The sequence below is a fragment of the Pogoniulus pusillus genome, chromosome 25 (genome assembly GCF_015220805.1).
Source record: "Pogoniulus pusillus isolate bPogPus1 chromosome 25, bPogPus1.pri, whole genome shotgun sequence".
Lineage (NCBI taxonomy): Eukaryota > Metazoa > Chordata > Aves > Piciformes > Lybiidae > Pogoniulus > Pogoniulus pusillus.
The window spans coordinates 5,530,567-5,551,013 of record NC_087288.1 but is presented as its reverse complement, the minus strand read 5'-3'; the positions used below and the strand labels follow the sequence as shown (position 1 = coordinate 5,551,013).

Genomic DNA, 20,447 nt, shown 5'->3' with positions numbered 1-20,447 from the left:
ATAATGCTTCTAAGCCAAAGTCAGTGCCTGCAGAGAACACAGGAATAATTCTGAAGTGCATTAGGACTACATCCATGTTTACCATTAGATCTTTTGCACAAATGACTCTTTAACTGCAGCTCCTTTATGATCCAGCTCCAGTGCTGTCAAGACAAGAGTTGGAATAGCAGGCCTTAATGCAATATCCATTTCAGGGTCCAATAGGCAAACAGCACAGTAGTTTCCAGAAGAGCAAGCAAAGATTCAAGCAGACAGAAAGGAAATGTTGAAGTGCATTCTCAATATTAGCCACATCATTTAAATACTCACTAGTATAAAAGCTTAAGTGAGCCACACTGACCATAGCCTTGTTACCTATATCTGTGTTCAATCAATCACATCTGTTTCATCCTTAAACCTTCTTATTCATGATGAACATTTTTTAAAGCACTTCCCTCAAGCTTAAATAGATAAAAGACTCTCTGCTTCCCTCAAGCATAAATAGATAAAAGACATGGAATACAGAACTACTAGAATCCAGAAGCATAACATGTGCCCAGGTGGCCAAGAAGGCCAATGGATCAAAAACCATGTGTCCAGCAGGAGTAAGGAAGTGATGGTGCCCCTGTACTCAGTCCTGATGAGGCCATAGCTTGAGTGCTAGGTTCACTTCTGGGCACCAAAGGATAGGAAAGACATTGAGGTGCTGGAGGGTGTCCAGAGAAGAGCAATGAGGCTGGTGAGGGGGTAAGGTGTCATACAGGGAGCAGCTGAGGGAGCTGGGCTTGTTTAGTCTGGAGAAGACAAGGCTGAGGGCAGAGCTCAATGCTCTCTGTACCCATCTCAAAGGTGGTTCTAGTGAGACAGGATAAAAGGAAATGGGTTTAAGTCATGCCAGAGAAGTTTTAGGTTGGACATTAGGAAAATTTCCTTTACTGAGTGGTGAGGAGTTGAAACAATTGCCTAGGGAGGTAGTGAAGTCACCATCACTGGAGCTGGGCAAGAAGCCAAGATATGGCACCTCAGGATATGCTTAGTGGTCACAGCAGTCGGGTTATGGTTGGACTTGATGTTAAGGTCTCTTCTAGCTTCAGTGATTCTATGAACATATCTTTCACAAGTCATCACACAGGATTATGATTTTTGGATCCCTAGAGTTTCAAGTATGGTTTTCAGCACTTTACATAGCATACACAAACCTAAATCTCCACCTTAAAGGAAGCACTGCATTATGAAGTGAAGTGCCCCACATTAAAGTCTCATCTATAATCCATGATCTGTGAGCAATTAATAATAAATACTAAAATAAAATCAAAGGGGAAGTGTATAAAATACTTCTGACAACTAGAAAAGTTCAAATTAGATGCATTGTCAGGAGGGCAGGCAGCACCTGTGCCTCATAAAACAAGAAAGGAATTCATGGACATAAGTGTGAGTTGGGAGATAACTGCCATGGCAAGATGCAGTGAGAGATGAGTGTGTCACAGCCTTGATGGAAAACAAATAAGAAGAAAATAATCCACAATGAAACATTCTGAAACTTCTAGATCCTCCTATTCATCAGGGAGCCATAGAATAGTAGAGGTTGGAAGGGACCTTCAGAGATCATCTAGTCCAACTGCCCCTGCCAGAGCAGGATCACCTAGGACAGGTCACACAGGAATGCATCCAGGTGGGTTTTGAAAGTTTCCAGAGAGGGAGACTCCACAACATCTCTGGGCAGCTTTCTGCAAGGCTCCAGCACTGCCATATTTCCTGTGTTCCAGCTTGTACCCATTATTCCTTGTCCTATCCCTGGACACCACCAAAAAGAGCCTGGCACCTTCATTTTGACACCTACCCCTCATATTTATAGGCATTGATCAGATCCCCTCTCAGCCTTCTCCTCTCCAGACTAAACAGCCCCAGGTCTCTCAGCCTTTCTTTACAGGAGTCCCCTCCATCATCCTCATAGCCCTCCACTGGACTCTCTAGCAGATTCCTGACTCTCTTGAACTGGGGAGCCCAGAACTGGACACAGCATTGCAGATGTGGTCTCATCAGGGCAGAGCAGAGGGACAGGAAAACCTTCCTAGGCCTGCTGGACACACTTTTCTTTTAATGGATGGGAAATGTTCAGTGTCACAGCTATGAGAATATCCACAGTTTACAGCTGGAAAATGCTCCCTTGGTCATTGTGCCTTCTGTACTGAGAGGCCTGCACAATGAAGCAGCTGCCTGCTCTGTGCACACATCTTTATTACCATTAAAATGCCATTGCTCCAACAGTTGCAGTGTGGCAAGAGCCATAAAGATTAGCAGGGTAACCCCCAGCTATAATTTCTGTAGGGATTATTTACGATATTTTAGCATGAACAAGGTTAGAGGATGGATCCTCCTCCTAAATTAGCTGAACAGTTTATGAGCCTTTGCAAGCTGGATGCAAGTTACTCTCTGGGTTGTTACCTCAGGATAGAGGTTGAGTCTTACTGAATCTACAATGCAATAGAGCTTTGCTTGCTAAGAGAGTTTAACTGGGAATGTTCCAAAACAAATTCCCACAGTCCTAAATGATTTGAAAAGCTTATCTAGTTCATACTGAAATTATTTCCCTGAGGCTGCAGAAACCCCACATTGTTCTCTGGACTAAAGCTAAGGCTGGTGAAGCTGATCAGGCTTAGAAGTAAGAGTAGGGCAGCAATTGTCCCCCTGTACTCAGCACTGGGGAAGCCACATCTTGTATTGCTACTAGAGACACGCAGTAAGTCAGTGTGAAACAGTACAGAATATTTCTGAATGAAAAATACCCTACATATTTCTGTGATATCAGACATGTGACCTTTGAGTAGTCACTCTATAGTCCAGTCCTCTAGGAAAACTATAGGATGACAGAAAATGGCCTCAAGTTGCACCAAGGGAGGTTTAGGTTGGAGATAAGGAAAAAATTTCTTCACTGTAGGAGTGGTCAGACATAGGAACAGGCTGCCCAGGGAAGTGGTGGAGTCACCATCCCTAGAGGTGTTGAAGAAACATGTGGACATGGCTTAGTGGCCATGGTGGTGCTGGGTTCGTGATTGGAGCCTGGTGATTATAGGTCTTTCAGCCTCCATGATTCTGTTTGAGATGCCTGCAAAGCAATAACCCAAACCAGTACTCAGCCAGAACTTCCAGGAGAGAGGAAATTAACTCCTCCTTTCACACGTGGAAAAACTAGAGCACCAAGAGCCAAGGAAGTACTACGGAGTCTCCATCCCCCTAAACTGGAACCAACTGAGTAGGGACCAAATGCTCTAATCACTCTGGTAAGAAAATAAGGCTGTTTTCTGGTTTGCCCTTCAGCCCTAAAGAGCAGCCTTAACCTGGCTGCCAATTAAGCAGGTTTTTCCAGTAGCTCACAGAACTATGCTGTCTTCATTCTGGAAGCCAACAAAATCTTATTCCATCTTCTCAGAGATCCAGGGACTAGGATAAATGAGACATTGAAACAAAGATTGGTCTGGGTCTATTAGTGCTCTATATACTTATGTGTATCTACTCACACACCAGAGCAAATTGAAGTTAAATTGCCTATGGCACTTTGGGTTTCAAAATCTTAAAATAACCAACTCCCCAGGCTTCCTTCATCAGCCTTATTGTCACACTGAAACTATACTGGTCCCACTCCATAGCACTGCATTTACAGCAGCTTCTTCCTCTCTTTACCTTTCTGTCTCTCCACAGCCTGCAACCTCCCTCCAAGGACCAAAGCAAAAGAGTTCTGGAATTTTCAAGAGAAGGAACCCACCTCCTAACTTCCAAAAACCCCACACCAAGGAAGATATTTTACCTGAAAATTCCTACTGGAAAAGTGAGAACCAGGAATTCACAATAAAAATATTCACACTGGAGTCAGAGTCTAAACAGCTGTGACAAGACAGAAAATGGTGCAGGCTGAGGAAGAAAGAGTAGAGAGAAGGAAAAAACCCTATGCTGTAGCACATTAGTATCTCCTAACTAGGTTCTTTTCTCCAGTCTAACACTGAAATTGAGTTTCTTTTCCTCAGAAGAACACCTTTGCTGTCTGGCTTCTACATCGCCACAGCTTTTGTACTCATTATTTTCAAGCATATTACTTTTCTTTCTGGCACTGGAAGTTCACTCTAGTTCCACAAGTCTCAGCCTGGGAGAAGTGGTTGAATCACCATCACTGGAGGTGTTTCAGAGAGGCAGAGATGAGTGCCAAGGGCCATGTTTTAGCACTAGCCTTGACAAAGCTGGATATGATTGGATTTGATGATCTTTAAGGTCATCTTCAACTGATACAATTCTCTGACTCTCCCTGAAGCCTGCTTGCTAGAGGCTATGCGCCTTCCTCGCCACTGGGGTTCTGTCACTGAAGTGCTGTTTATTGTACGCATCAGATCCTATTTCTGTCTGTCTTATAGCAGGCGTCCACAGAGGGATGATGATGGTTTACTTTCCTACCTTCTCAGCAGTCATCTAAGGTTACAAATTCTCACAAAAAGTGTTAAGAAAAATCAAAACCTGTTTCCAACAAGCAGAAGATGCTGAAGTGTCTGTGGTTCTGTGAAGAAAAAGGTGCTTAAGACACCATAGGAATGTAAATTCCTATTCTTGTGAGAAATAGTTTTTGCAACCCGATAATGAGCAGAGGATTAGGGTTTTGTTTCACAAGCACCACAGGCTTAACTTTGTGCAAGAGATTTTAGTAAAATACTGTGGTTTAGACATTTGTGATGGGCTCTTCTGATCCCAGCTTTGGACAACAGCTGAGGTGGAGCAAGGGGTAAAAGCAGCAGGTGGAGAGGTTGTAGAGAGCCAGAAGGTCTCCCTCCAGCCTCCTTTGCACCACACTAAACAACTCCAGGTCCCTTAGCTGCTCCTCACCAGACCCTTCACCAGTTCCCTTGTCCCTTCTCTGGGCCCACTGCAGTGCCTCAGTATTTTTTTTAGCAGTGAAGGTCCCAATCCAAGGAGTTATTCATTATTGCTAAAGGCTACTTCAGATCATGCCATTGGAGGAGGAGTGATTCTTCGCATGTATCCATATAAATGAGATGACTTGCAGACAGCACAAGCTTTTGTGGCAGAAATAGAGTTTCCTCGGCAGCAAAGTGGTTTAGAGCAACTGGTATGCAAGCAGAGCAGCTGAGCAGTGACCTGATTGATGCAGAACATCCTAATATGGTTAAGTGAAGCCTATCTTCCAGTAATCATGGATTCACCTTCACATCCATTGACACCTACAGAGGGAAACAGGAAGCATTTTCTGGGCTGCATACTTGAAGATTGAAATACTTTGGATCTATTGCCCTATGCCCTTTAACTTGTCTTAGCATATATCCATGAAGGGTTGAACTGTAATCCTCAAGGAGCCACAAGACCAGAGGTCTCAAACATGAAAAGCTGAGAAGCTTAAGGTGCCATTTATCCCAGAGCAACAGGAAAGAAGAGTCTGAGCTCTTCAAGAGATGAGGTCTGTCCATTCTGAAAGTCCATCCTCACTTTGCTCGAGCAGAGGAAATATTAGCAAACCCTCAAGTCTCATACACAGGCTCTAAAGTCAGTAAGGTCTGAAACTCCTGGGGTAGAATCCCCAGCTCAATGACATCATGGATCAGTCTCCACTGCAGTGCCTCCAAAACAAGATGTGTCTCTACCTTTTTGTGCAGCTTTTCTTTTGAAAAGAAGAAAAATCTCCAAAGCATTTTCTTCAGAAAAATCAACCTGCATTTGAGAGAGAATTACTGCTGCACTGATCTGTCACACCCTTAAAACTTTTAACATAAGCAGAGACAAGAGGGGAGTGGGGAGAAACCTCAGAGTGACAATTTTCACCTGTATTTGTAGGACTTGTATTTGTAGAAGATTGCAAGCTCTTAACTACCTGATTTAATTGCCTAAGGGCAATAGCAGCAGCCAAAGAAACCCCAAAATATATCTACTAAATACCAAAAGCTCCTTACTGGGAGTATAATGCAGTAAATGTCAAGGTGAAGAGAGTCCTGCATTTAACTCGTTTTTGCTTTCTGAGCAGAGCTGAATTTAGATTCTCTACAGACATACAGTTCCTACTTAGCACCTTTCTTCCATAATGTTGTGTGGGGATCAGAGCAACACATCTGTGATGTTTATTGACTTGGGAAGATCATTCTATCAAAATATTTCTTCCTTCTACAGGGAGTCTAAGCATCTCATTACAAGCCTCTGATGGGAAGCTGGTAAGAGATAGGCAAGGTCTAGGCACTCCCAAGTGCTAAATGTTTCCTAGAAGGCTCCTGCAGTGCTGTAATTTGATAAATGGTATCCAGGCATCTGTTCTGTGCCTCTAACATAAATTTTGGTTTAAACCCATATCAATACAGCAACCTGGATAGATTCAAAATATTAACATGAACAATCTAAGAATTGCTCAGGTTGCACCCAGCCTGAATTTGTGCCTGGAACTGGCCCAAACCAGGTGCAGTGGGTACCGGCCCACTTCTTATCAAGATCCTTGTGGATGATCCCTGTCCTTAAGTGAGTTCAGTGCACCACACAGCTAAAGGTAAAACTAGGTGATAACAATTTCGGGACACTAACAACACTTTTGGCCAAATAGGAGGAATAACCTTACTATGCCCAGCTTATCTTCCACAGTAACTTGAACTTCACATCCTATTTTTGCAGCTAAAAGATCTAAAACCGATTTACTGACCCTTTGTCATGAAATGAAGTTACAATTCTAATTTGGCAGACCAAAGTTTCCCTAGAGATTAGGAAAGTGCTCTCTCTGATCCCTACCACTTTTCAGTCACTTCTTACAATAATGTTCCATGGGATGCCAAATGTTTCTACTGCCAAACTGCAGAAAGTAAGTTGCAGGAAACCAAATCAGAACTTTTGGAGGAGATTCTCACCCCCAGAACGTGGGAGGAACACCACCAAACCAGTCCAGCCCACACTGAAGAGACTGACACACAAGCAGGGACATCAAGCCCTTTCCTTTGCTCCAGGATTATATTAGAGACAGCAGAGACATGGGAGTTCTGGTGTGACATAGGAACTCCAAGTCCATACACAAGAAAAATTGATTTTTTTTTTTAACCTTTCTCTCAGCCCTACTTCCAAACCCTTCAGTTCTTTCCCATCTCTAACTCAAGACAGAAGAGAACATTCAAAATCCTTCCTTTTCTAATTAAAAAATGGCTTGTCTTATATTGCTGTGAGAACATCTTCTGCCCCTTCCCAGGAAGCTTGATAGGCTCTATTTTGAGAAGCCATCAAAACTCAAACAGGACAAATGAGTTTTGAGTCTTTGTTCTTCTTTTTTTCTCCGCAGTAATTAAAACTGGCAGACAAAGAATGTTCCAGTTGACTTTCCTTGATTAAGGTCAGCTAATTAAACCATGGTCTTTAGAAAGTGCCTATGACTTTCATATCAGAGGAGAAAATTTTAAGGACTTTCAAGAAACAATGATTTAAAACTTTATAAACATAGGACCCTGAGTCCTACTGACAAGAAACATGTCTCCAGCTTGTAAGTCATCTAGCAGTTTCAAACATGCCAACCTGAGTGCAAAGTCACAGTTTGCAGCCACTAGAAAGCAGCAAAGCTCATAAGACATTCTAAGAGCAAGTCTCCTCTTACATAAGGATGTGAAGTTCCCACGCCCATTGGTGGGGTAGATGGTCAGTGTCTAAGCATGTCCTGTTTGGCTCTACACAGGTCCTCTCCTATCAGACCCAGATTCTCTGCTGTAGCAATTCATAAAAGGCTTAGATTGGAAGAGACTTCTAAGATCATCTACTCCAAACTCCCCATCATGGGCAGAGATGCCTCTCAACTGGACTCAGCTGCTCATTCAACCTGTCTTGAACACCTGGGCAGCCTATTCCAGAGTCTCACAACCCTTCTACTGAAGAACTTCTTCCTAAGATGCAGTCCAGCCCTGCTCTCCCTCAGCTTCAAACCATTCCCCCTTGACCTGTCTCTAGACACCCTCATGAAAAGTCCCTCTGCAGCCTTCCAGTAGGATCCTTTCACCTATCAGAAGGCAGCTCTAAGGTCCTGCCAGAGTCTTCTCTAGGCTGAAGACCCCCACCTCCCTCAACCTGTCCTCATTGCATAGGTGCTCCAGCCCTTGGATCATCTTTGTGGCCTCCTTTGGACTTACCACAACAACTCTGTGTCCTTGTGCTGGGGACAGCAGAACTGGATACAATATTGGAAGTGAGGTCTCAGCAGAGCTTAGTAAAGGGAAAGAATAGTGTTGGCAAACAGTATCTGAGCAGAACTGTTTACAGACCAAGGTCAGGACTGATTTCTAAATTGTGAGAGGAAATTTGCTCTACAAAAACAACAGAACAGCATTTTTCAGCTATTAACAGAGCCATGCTGAGTTTACTCCAAACATTTTGAGTCATCCTTTTCTCCAGACATGGAGGCACTGTTCCACTGAAGTGAATGGAGCTGGACTGATACGCACCAGTGGAGAAGATAGCTCAGGATCTGACTGCTTTAATACCAACCAGATTTCCTGTGGGCTCTAATGTCAACACACCTCCTCTCAGGCACTCGTTTGTTATCTTGCAGGGTTAATTTGGACTACACATCAAATATGTATGTTTGGTGTTAAGAGATTCAGATATCCAACCCTCCATACATGCCAAGGCCAAGCTCCAGAGTCACAGAACCTTAGAGGTTGGAAGGAACCTCCAGGGATCAAGTCCAAACCCCTGCCAAAGCAGGATCCCCTAGGGTTGTTCACACAGGAAAGCATACAGGCAGGTTTTGAAAGGCTCCAGAGAAGGAGACTCCACAACCTCTGTGGGCAGTCATAAGAAAATGCTACTTTGGGCACACCTGTGCATTGGGGAATACACATAAAGAACATTTGCAACTGCTCACCAAGGCTTTAATTGCAGCCATTGATGTGTTTACTCCTTATGCAACTGCACAACAATAAAAAAAACCAAAACCATTTGCATACCTACAAGTGCTGAATTTCATACATTGCTCTTTCAATAAGAATTCAAATCCCACCTCAGCAAAGCAGGAAAAGTTCTTACCAAAGATTGTGCTGTGTTTCTTGAGGTTGTTTTCTCTAAAAAGAGGAAATTGGAAGCAAATAAAAATCGAACCTCTTAAGTTACACTTGCCCTTGCCATCAGGCTGCAGCTGGAAACAGAGGAAAGTGGGAAAGAGCTGACTGAGAGGGGATCTTATTTATGTTTACATCTGAATGGTGGGTGTCAAGAAGGCAGCACCAGGCTCTTTTCAGTGGGGTCCTGTGATGGGATGAAGGATAATGGGTACAAACTGCAACACAGGAGGTTCCACTTCAACATGAGTAGATACTTCTTTACTATCAAGGCACTGGACTGCTGGAGCAGGCTGCCCAGAGAGGTTGTGGAGCCTCCTCCTCTGGAAGCTTCCAAGACCCTGTTTGACCTGCCCTAGGTGACCCTGCTCTCTCAGGGGGCTTGGATGACCTCCAGAGGTCCCTTCCAACCCCTACCATTCTGTGATACCAACAGCACACACCTCTTTGGCTCTGGGAATTACATTTCTGTCGAGTCAGAAATCAGTTCAAACAAAACTCCAAACAAATGGTTGGACATGAAGATCTTAAAGGTCTACTCCAACCAGAATGATTCTATGAAACAGCCCAGTGCCAAGGCAGGACTGGCATTTCCCTGCCTGCTGGCTTATCTGGCTGTTACAAGGCAAAGCCAAGCAACCCATCCTTCCCATTTACAATTTACTGTCTTTTGGCTATGCTGCATTAGAAGCTACAAGAATGATGACACAATCACACCTGAAACAAAATGCACTCCTGCTGCACCTGGCTGTACAGGCAAGAGAGCAAAATTCAAGCTTTTAGATGAGGGAAATTATTACTTCTGCACCAAATTTTCTTCCTTACTAGTTCCTTCCTGTGATGGAGGCACCCACAAAACAAACAGCAACAGCCATGCCAAAATGGGGGCTCATTGTAAGCAAAATTACTCCACACTCCTTCAACACAATTAAATTCCAAGCTTGGACGTCTATTGGGAACATATTCCTGCACAACACAACCCATCAAGCTTCAGCTTTAGAGAACATAATCTCTAGGAAAATGAACCACAAAAGGGAAAAAACCTCCCACTCCACGGTTCCCAAACGCACACTCACCAAAGGTGTGGAAGGTGAGAACTCAGTCAAGAGCCCATTCTAACGACAGAAACTCCAGCTGCTTCAAGAGGACCAACAGGGGGTCTTTTATACCTTTAGTCAAGGGTTCACTGTGATCAGCCTTAATTAGGCCAAGCTGAGGAGGCACCAATTAATGGCTGGAAGGTGCCAAACTCAGCTTTATCAGCCCCCAACAAGCTTCCACCCTTTGTCAGGTGTTTGCCTGGTTCTCGTGTTTCTGTCAGGGTTGTTGTACCTGACACCCTTCCCAACAGTAGCTACCAAACTTCTGAGGTTTTAGGCAAGTATAGTTCTCAGGTCAGACCGAAAAATCTCAAGGCTTTAAGCTCTCAGAAGAAACCCCAACCTTACATAGGCATCTGGTATTCGGAGGAGAAGCCAAGGGGAATCTATTCCCGATTTCTTCTGGTGGTAACCTGATCATCACCTGAAGTTGTTCATTGTCCTGAGAGCAGAGCAGAGTACAGGAGCAGAATCCCCTCTCTTGACCTGCTTGCCACATTCCTCTTGGTGCAGCCCAGCACATGGCTATCTTCTGGGCTGCATAAACACAACACAGTGCGTTAAAGAAAAGGAAAGATTTAAGCCAGGGAGAACCCACACAGCACCTTCTAAAATACACACAAAGGATGGAGCAGTCATTTTTAGCCTGTGAGAGTACTAAATATAGGTGTAAAGTGGAACTTAATGGAGCCCTGTCTCTAACAGAAAGTATCACTTTATGGCCCCAATTTTGGGTCTATATTAAGAAAGAAAGAAATGACACCTTGAAAATCAAGTCCTCACGACTGAGTGCAACAGGAGCCTAACTAATTTAGACGTCTTCATACAAATGTCTGCAGGGGGCAGCTAAACCCTGCCCTTTCAGCCTGAAAGAAAATTGAGGGCATAAGAAATAAAATTACCCACTTGGGGCAGTTTCAAGTTTCACTTTCAGGAAAAAAGACAGCAACCTGTTTCTTTAGTAACTTTTGGGTTTCGTGTGCTGTACAACAAAGAGTCCTTCAAAATGGAAGCAGTTTTATGCTATTTGTTTACAGTAGATTAAAGGAGTCTACAAATCATCAAGATCCTACATGTAACTTTCTAACACAAATTTACATTGGGCAACTCTCTCTACATGCTCACTTTCAGAATGGTTTAAGTGATTTTACTGACATGGAAAGAGCCATTTCTGGTCATCTGTTCAGTGTCTGTTGCCTTGGAAAAAAAGAGTCTGCAATAGGATGCCATAGTCAGTTTTAGCAACACAGACATGGAGTGATATTAGAAGGGTAAAGGGAAGAGTAGATCTGTGTCATTTCCCTCTTAGGGAGATCTGTGCTACAGCTCCAATGGATCGTCACAACTGTACTGATTGCCAGAGAAATCAGACAGCAGATATCAGAGACCTCATGCACCAGTGACGAGTGCACTGCCAAATCCTTCCTGTGGCAGTAATATATATATATTGTTCAATCATGCTAAAATTTCTGTCACAGGCCTATTGCCATACAATCACAGAACCATAGAACTGGGGAGGCTGGAAGAGACCAAGCTGGCCTTGCCATGAGTTTGTAAAGAGATAGCAGAATTACAGGGTTGAATAACAGTCTTCTGGCCCCCAGAGGATTTTTCACTCTGTAACTCTCAACCTTGGATAGGTAGTAGATGCAGAAGGATGCAAAACGCAGTGGGAATTCGAACGTGCCCAGCACCTCACAGCTGAACCGCGGTGGGCTGTGGGGGTCTGACCTGAAGCAATCAAACCCTGCTGCGTTTTGGGTTTTCACCCAGCCCACCATTAATAATGGATGTCTCTGTATTGCTTCTAAGACCAGGCTCACGCTTTTCATGTATAAAAAATAACCATGTCTCAGTACTGACTGTTCCAGTGACCTCCGTGAGACTTTTAATCAAATCCTGCATATAGCTGAGGCTTCGCAGATTATTGGATTTCTTCTTGGACAAGAGCAAGGCACCTCTTGTTTCAATTAATATTTCAATCTCAAAGAACACTTCATAATAAAAAAAAATATATATATAAAGAAAAAAAAAGTAAGAGGACTCTGCAATTTCAAAAAAAAAAATTAAACATTGAACTCAGTAATTAAAATAAAGATTAAAAATATCATGGAATACATCTGTGCCCACAGCAGCATAAAGATGCCTCAAGATACCACAGCAGCACTTCCTCTTTTATTATTAAGTGAAGTATCTTGCAGGCTCATAAGATGCCAGTCAGCACAGACACGTTTTGAGCATCACTCCATAGAATATTCATTCCTCTGCGGGTCCTCTTTGGAACTTGTTGTAGTGAAACAGCAGAGGTCAGCCTCTGGAGCCTGTCCTACTGAAACAACAGAGGTCAGCCTCCAGAGGCTGTTGTAGTGAAACAGCAGAGGTCAGCCTCTAGAGCCTGTCTTACTGAAACAACAGAGGTCAGCCTCCAGAGACTGTTGTAGTGAAACAGCAGACATCAGCCTCTAGAGCCTGTCCTACCGAAACAACAGAGGTCAGCCTCCAGAGGCTGTTGTAGTGAAACAGCAGAGGTCAGCCTCTAGAGCCTGTCCTACTGAAACAACAGAGGTCAGCCTCCAGAGGCTGTTGTAGTGAAACAGCAGAGGTCAGCCTCTGGAGCTTGTCCTACTGAATTCAGAGGCTGTTGTAGTGAAACAGCAGACATCAGCCTCTAGAGCCTGTCCTACCGAAACAACAGAGGTCAGCCTCCAGAGGCTGTTGTAGTGAAACAGCAGAGGTCAGCCTCTAGAGCCTGTCCTACCGAAACAACAGAGGTCAGCCTCCAGAGGCTGTTGTAGTGAAACAGCAGAGGTCAGCCTCTAGAGCCTGTCCTACTGAAACAACAGAGGTCAGCCTCCAGAGGTTGTTGTAGTGAAACACCAGAGGTCAGCCCCCAGAGCTTATCATAGTGAAACGGAGGTCAGCCTCCAGAGGTTGTCATAGTGAAACACCAGAAGTCAGCCCCCAGAGCTTGTTGTAGTGAAACACCAGGTCAGCCTCTGGACCTTGCCGTAGTGAAACAGCAGAGGTCAGCCTGTGATACCAAATTGGTGGCAGTGCCAGGGGGAGCAGCTGATGTGTTCAAGGTCATTCCATGTGGCTGGAAGAAAGGGACAACAGGAAACATGTGAAATTCAGCTAGGACTAGTGCCAAGTCCTGCACTCAGGAAGGAGGAACCACTCACAAGGCCACAGCCTGCAACTCTGCAGAGAGAGAACATTAGGTCTGGGCAGATGCTGGTCTGGTTTTGTGTTAGTGAGGATGACTGGTGGTGATAGAGGCCAGCAACATCCTGGGCTCTGTTACCAGCAGCACAGCTGGTCCATCAAGGGCAGTGATTCTCAGCGCTTGCTAGACCACATGGAGAAAATGCCATCCAGTTTTGGAGCCTCCGGTGCAACTCAGACATGAACAAACTGCAGTAAGTTCAGTGGAGGGACACTGTGGCGATTGGTTTCTGGAGCGTTTGCCTTGTGAAGAGAGGCTGGGGAATCCTGAAGAACAGTTGTTTTGGGAGGAAGAAAGAGCAGCCTGCCACTGAGAAGACTACAAAGAGCAAAGAGCCAGGCCCTTCACAACTGTGGGGAAGAATGAGGGGCGGCAAGAAAGGTTACAGCGGGATGTGAAGGAGAACTTCCTTACCCTGGGACAGCCAAGGCATGACAGAGCTTGCACAGGGATGTGCAGGCTTTATCACTTAATATTTTTAGAGTCCAACTGGATAAAGTCCTGAGTAGCCCAACTTCATGAAGTTTAGCCATGAAATTACATAGATTTTCCCAGACTGAGGGATTATAAATGGGGAGATCTCAGATCCAGTCCTTGCTGTGTCATTACTCTGTATTGACTCTTATTTCAGGCTAACAGGCTTTAAAACCTTATTAGAAAGCAGTGAGCTGTGCTGCTAATCCCAGGGAACAGTTACAAATGCCTCGAGGTGGCAGAAATCACTTGACCTTAACATGCAACAGCAGTTCCAAAGACCACACAGCACTACAGAAGACATCAGGACAGAAGGTGAGGCAAAGTAATGAAGGCACTATGAAATGAAGCAGTAGCACAATATTAGGACAACTACCATAAGCAAGTTGCTTAGACTGGCCAGAAGCCAAGCTGAGAAATCTCTGCTTTGACCAAATTAGTCTTTAAGGTCTGGGATCCCCTGGGATCCCCACAGTCTCCTGCCAGCTACAAAGCAGGCTCAGATTTGCTTCTTTTGCTCAGCCCAGTGGAGCTGCTGCCTGTGGCATTTCCTGCCTTTGCCTGTTTGCTCATTTTGCTGAGCGACCTTTTCTGTCTCCCGCCTTCTCCCACTGTTTGCCTTTTCCCTCTCTGCTTTTATGCTCAATTAGCTCTCCATTCTCCATCCCCACTCCCTAGGCAGGCATCACTGTGCTGCTTTCTCACCCATAACCACCTCCCAAATCTCTCTGTCACCTCCAGCTCTTCCAAAGCTAATGACCAGAATGGACCATGTGGTGCTGCAGGTGACATCTCACCTCACCTGTGAATAGGTCTATTGACAGCAATGTGCTCAAGCACATAGATCCTCTAGCCTGGTAATCATCAGAACTGATCAGTGTTGGTGATTGCTTCCTAGTGTAACTCCTGAATGTTATTTTCATGGCTCAGCCTGAAAATAAAGGTGGAAGAGAGAGAAGAAGATCAAGGCTAAATGGAACTATTTTCATGTGTTGCATAGGTCTGAATTAGAGTATGGGAGAGAGCAGCTGAAGAATGAGTGAACAGTAAATATTTATCCCCAAATGGAAGTACCTGGGAGTGCTGGTGGATAACAAGTTATCCATTGGGCAGCAATGGGCCCTTGTGGCCAAGAAGGCCAATGGGATCCTAGGGTGCACTAAAAAGAGTGTAGCCAGCAGATGGAAGGAGTTTCTGCTCCCCCTCAACTCTGCCCTAGTGAGACCTCCCTGGGAATATTGTGTTCAGTTCTGAGCTCCCCAGTTCAAGAGGGAGAGGGATCTGCTGGAGAATGTCCAGTGGAAAGCTATGAGGATTATTAAGGGACTGAAGCATTGCCTGATGAGGAAAAGCTGAGAGACATGGGGCTGCTTAGTCTGGAGAAGAGAAGACTGAGAGGGGATGTAATAAATGTTTATAAATACATGAGGGCTGGTATCAAGAAGGAGGGGACAGCCTCTTCTCACTTGCTGCCTGTGACAGGACAAGAGGCAAAGGATGTAACTACAGCACAGGAAGTTTCACTTCAACCTGAGGAAGAACTTTGTACTGTAAGAATCACAGAGCTCTGGAACAGGCTGCCCAGAGGGGTTGTGGAGTCTCCTTCTCTGGAGACTTTCAAGATCTGTCTGGATGCATTCCTGTGTGACCTGCACTAGATTCTGGGGTCCTGCTCTGGCAGAGGGGGTGGACTTGAGGATCTCAATTGTTTTCTTCCAACCTCTAACATCCTGTGATCCTGTAATCAGCACAAACCCACTGCAGATGCAGCAGGCTATGTTAGCTAATGTACTGGATGTTTATTATAAGCAAACAGCATCGTTAGAAATGCAGCAAACCTTGTGGGTGGTTTGGTTTGGTGTGTTTGGTTTTTTTTTTAGTTTAGTTTAGTTTAATTTAGTTTAGTTTGATTTTGGTGCCACCTTTATTTTACAGAAGCTGATTACTTCAACTATGCATTCAGGATCTGCATTTGGAGTCAAAGGCACAAGAGCACAGCTTCAGTGAGGCTGCAGCTCCTGAAATCCTCTGCAAAGCTGGGTTTTGCTGATCGTTCCTGAGACAAGGGACAACAAGCAGCATGAACCTGCTGAGAAACCACCTCAGCAATCATGTGGAGCACACACAGTGGGGCTGTCTAAGAAAGCAGGCTAAGAAACAATTGTGGAAGTAGAGGGAAGAGATGACAGACAGGAAATCACTACAAAGGACACATCCTCCCTCCCTGCATAATTTAAGCCCTGTATTTATGAAACACAGAGAAGGTCTAATTATGGTAGCTTGTAATGAACACTTAATTGTAATTAGCCACAGTTTGAAGCTGGAGGGAACAATTATTTTCATTACCTCTAATTAATGTTCAGGATGCTGTGTAAGATCCTTTTCCCCCCTCTCATTCTAATGAAGTGACCTCAGCACCCACCCCCCCCTCATCGCTTTCCTCTTTTCATATGGCAGGTTTCAGCTCTGCCTTCTCTACTGCTCCTCACAATCCCATTGCATTTATTCTTTTGCTTTCATTAGGCCTTGCAAATTTACAAGGTCTGTATTCTCTACCCATATTAAATGCAGCAAAATAATATTCAGGTGTCTTTTATGTGAATCATAGAATAAGTATGGTTGGAGAAGCTCTCAAAGATCATCAAGTCCAACACCTCTATGACCACTACACCATGTCCTAAAGTGTCACATCTGCTCATCTTTTTAACACTTCCAGGGACAGTGCCTCCATCATTCTAGTGAGCAAGCTCAGGAAGTGCAAGATGGAAGAGCAGACAGTAAGGAGGATTAGAAACTGGTTACATGTAGAGTTCAAAGAGTGGTGATCAATGGTGCTAGCTCCAGCTGGAGAGCCGTGACCAGTGGAGTACCCCAGGCATCAGTGCTGCTTCCAGTGCTGTTCATCACCTTCATCAATGGCACTGATGAGGGGACATATAGACAGTCAGAATCTGCTCAGCAAGTTTGCTGATGGCACCAAACTGGGAGGCTTGGCTGATGCAGCTGAAGGCTGTGCAGCCATCCAGTGAGACTTGGACAGACTGAGAGCTGGGCAAAGCAGAACCAAATGAGGTTCAACAAGGACAAGTGCAGAGTCCTGCACCTGGGGAGGAATAATAAACTGCACCAGTACAGGCTGGGAGGTGATCTGCTGGAGAGCAGCCCTCTGGAGAGGGACTTGGGAGTGCTGGTGGATAACAACTATGGGACAGCAATGTGCCCTTGTGGCCAAGAAGACCAAGGGGATCCTGAGCTATATTAAGAAGAGTGTGTCCAGCAGATCGAAGGAGGTTCTCCTCCCCCTCTACTCTGCCCTGGTGAGATCCCATCTTGAGTACTGCCTTCAGTTTTGGGCTCCCCAATTTAAGAGGGACAGGGATCTGCTGGAGAAGGTCCAGTGGAGGGCTACAAGGATGATGAGGGGACTGGAGCACTGCCTCATGAAGAGAGGCTGAGGGACCTGGGGATGTTTAGTCTGGAGAAGAGAAGACTGAGAGGGGATTTAATCAATGTTTATAAATATCTGAGAGCTGGGGGTCAGGAGAGAGACAGGCTCTGTTCACTTGCTCCCTGGGATAGGATAAGGAGCAATAGATGTAAGCTGCAGCACAGGAGGTTCCACCTCAATACAAGGGGGAACTTCTTTACTGTAAGGGTCCCAGAGCATTGGAACAGGCTCCCAAGAGAGGTTGTGGAGTTTCCTTCTCTGGAGACTTGAAAGGCCTGTCTGGATGGATTCTTCTGTGACCTGAGCTAGTTTGTATGGTCCTGCTCTAGCAGGGAGATTGGACTTGATGATCTCTTTGGGTCCCTTCCAGCTCCTGACATCCTGTGATGCTGTGATCCTGTGACCTCCCTGGGCAGCCTGTTCCAATGCCTGACTGCTCCTTCAGGAAAGAAAACCTTTTTAATTCTTCCACTCTCAGCACAGTTGTGTAGCTCCACTAAATTTCATAGGATTTCTCACAACTGGACTTCAAATAATTTCATTTCACAGAATCATAGAATGTCAGGGGCTGGAAGTGACCTTGAAAGCTCATCCAGTCCAACCCCCCTGCAAGAGCAGGATCACCTCTACCAGATCACACAAGAACACATTCAGACAGGTCTTGAATATCTCCAGGCAGGGAGACTCCACCATGCCCCTGGGCAGCCTGTTCCAGTGTTCTGTCACCCTCACAGGGTAAAAATAATTCTTTGAGTTTACATGGAACTTTTCATGCCTCAATTTCAGTAGATATTTTCTATAAAATTGTATTTTAAAAGGTTTTCCTTTTCTTCTCTTTTTTCCTTGTCATTTCCATTTCAGGTTGGGGGCGGGGGGGGGGGGGAGGAAATTACTTCTTGTTGTTCAAAGTTACCCTGAAAACAAAATAGATCTTTTGAAAGTATGAGAAAAGTGAAATGATCAGACGAGGCTATTCACATGGACAAAAGCTGGAGGAATATGGGCCTTTTTCTTCTAGATTCATTGTTGTGTAGCACCCAGAACTACCATCATTAAGACCATTCCATGAAGAAGGTTTTTTCCACTGTTTTTAGCTTTTTATCTTCAAATCATTGGCAATTTGCTGTCCTCACTGAATCAATTATCAGCTCCCTCTTCTGCTGTCTTCTCCTGACAATCAAAGGACTATGGAGTCAATTTCAGCTTTGCATCCTTGATAACTTCTTATTAACATTTCAAACAGTCTGCTATAGATCACCCAGCAATTACCTTCTTATTCCTCTTTGCCTTTCAGGTTGAGCAAGGCTGTTTCTAATTCTTGGGAAAGCTGCTATCAATTTGGCTGCCACATAATTCCCAGCAGCTGTATTATTCTAGCAGAAAATTATAGTCCTCTACCAAACCTCGCACATTTTGGAACACTCAGAATGCAGGCAGCACTGCTCAGCACATTTCAGCCTGGCAAGCCTTTCAAAAAACCCAAATTTGCATTTAAAATTGGCCTTTCCTCATTTGTGGTGTAATGATAGGCTGCTGTGGGAAAGCTTGCACTCCTCTTGTGTCTCATCCGCATTGTCTGAGCAGAAAGGCTACATTGTCCAGAGAATGTTTGTGACAAGTACCAAAATGCACCCAAAGGTTTATGACTTGAACCCACTAGGTCCCGTTTTCTGGAGGTGTTGATCAACAGCTGGCTGAAGGTGAGCCAGCAGTGTGCTCAGGTGGCCAAGAAGGCCACCAGCATCCTGGCCTGGATCAGTAATAGTGTGACCAGCAGGACCAGGGCAGAGATTGTTCCCCTGTACTCAGCACACCTGGAGTACTGGGCTCAGTTTTGGGGCCCTCACTACAAGCAGCACATTGAGGGGTTGGAACAGGTCCAAAGAAGTGCAACGAAGGTGGTGAAGGGTTTGGAGAACAGGTCTTGTATCAAGAGCCCTGGCATGAAAAGTAGTTCTGTGCTGCTTGCCACAGATGAAATGTTTCCTTATACGATAAACCCACCATAACCAACCTCAGGGGAGGGTAATGCAAACTCTTTATTTCCTCCTGCATCTGCTGCCTTGGCTCATGCTTGTTTGTTTGAAGAGGTTTTTCAAACCAGTTTCCCTACACAGCAATGACAGCAATGAATAAAGAGGTTCCAAAGACACTCAGAAGAGGTATTTGGAATCCTCCACAGCAGTAGGCAGGAGCACAAACACAGCTCACAGCACGGGGGCTGTCACCAGGAAGCATGTTTTAGTATGACAGATGCATAGCAGCTCACAGGCTCCAAAAGCAGAGAAGGGAAAGAAGGAACACCAAGGTCTGGGAGCACTCTGCTTACTGTCTTCCAGAAATATGCTTACTGACTTCCAGAAGAGACCTGAAGTCTATTAGGGATTGGATTGGCAAAGAATGTTTGTACCTACTGAGATGGCAGGTTATATTCCCAAGCATTCTAAATTAAGTAAGCACAGTTCTTTCTCCTGCACTTCTGCTCTTCACAAAAATTCCAGCTCTATCTATCTATCTATCTATCTATCTATCTATCTATCTATCTATCTTCCAGGAGGTCACTGATCTGTAAGGAAGCTCTATACAGTCAGGTGAAAATAAGTCTAGCTAAGGTGGGAGGGAGAAGAGGGCTGAGCAGATCTCTGTGGCTCATGCTGCATTGGATAGTGCTCGTGACCACTCCTTTGCTACAGGATATTTTTGTTTACTTTGGATATGAGGACTGATGCTTCCAAAATCATCTCAGGGTGTATTAACTTCCCCAAGAAGACAGGAGACAATGCAGGCTTGATTCTCATTTTTTTTGGAGCTAGATAATCCCAAGGCAACAAGATTGGATTTAGTTCTGCTGTTCTGAGTGAACTTTCAGGGAAGTGGTACTGCCAGAAGTCCTCATAGAGAACAACAGTGGTGTCAAAAATAATTAGATGCCTTCCATTGACCACAGACTGAGATCCTGATCTTGCCTTCTCTCTTTACCTTTGGGTACAGTACAGGATCCTAATGTCTGCCATCCAGTAAAGACCATTTTAAAATGGTATCAACTCGACCCCCCAAAAAACCTTTCAAATTAAGAAGATAGCACATCTTTTAATGAAGAAAGAAGTCTTGTGGAGATGCTGAACCGTGCAGGGGGTGACACCGAGCAAAGGCGACAA

The 20,447-nt window shown here is 44.7% G+C and overlaps 1 long non-coding RNA gene across 1 annotated transcript in view; it reads right to left on the bottom strand.

Annotated features, from left to right (window-relative positions):
• Window positions 1-10,171, bottom strand: part of LOC135186419 (uncharacterized) — a 60,610-nt gene extending 50,439 nt beyond the window's left edge. The window contains exon 1 of the long non-coding RNA XR_010306844.1: window positions 10,118-10,171. This is a non-coding gene — a long non-coding RNA (uncharacterized LOC135186419). The remainder of the gene's footprint in view (window positions 1-10,117) is intronic.
• Between the last annotated feature and the right edge of the window lie 10,276 nt (window positions 10,172-20,447).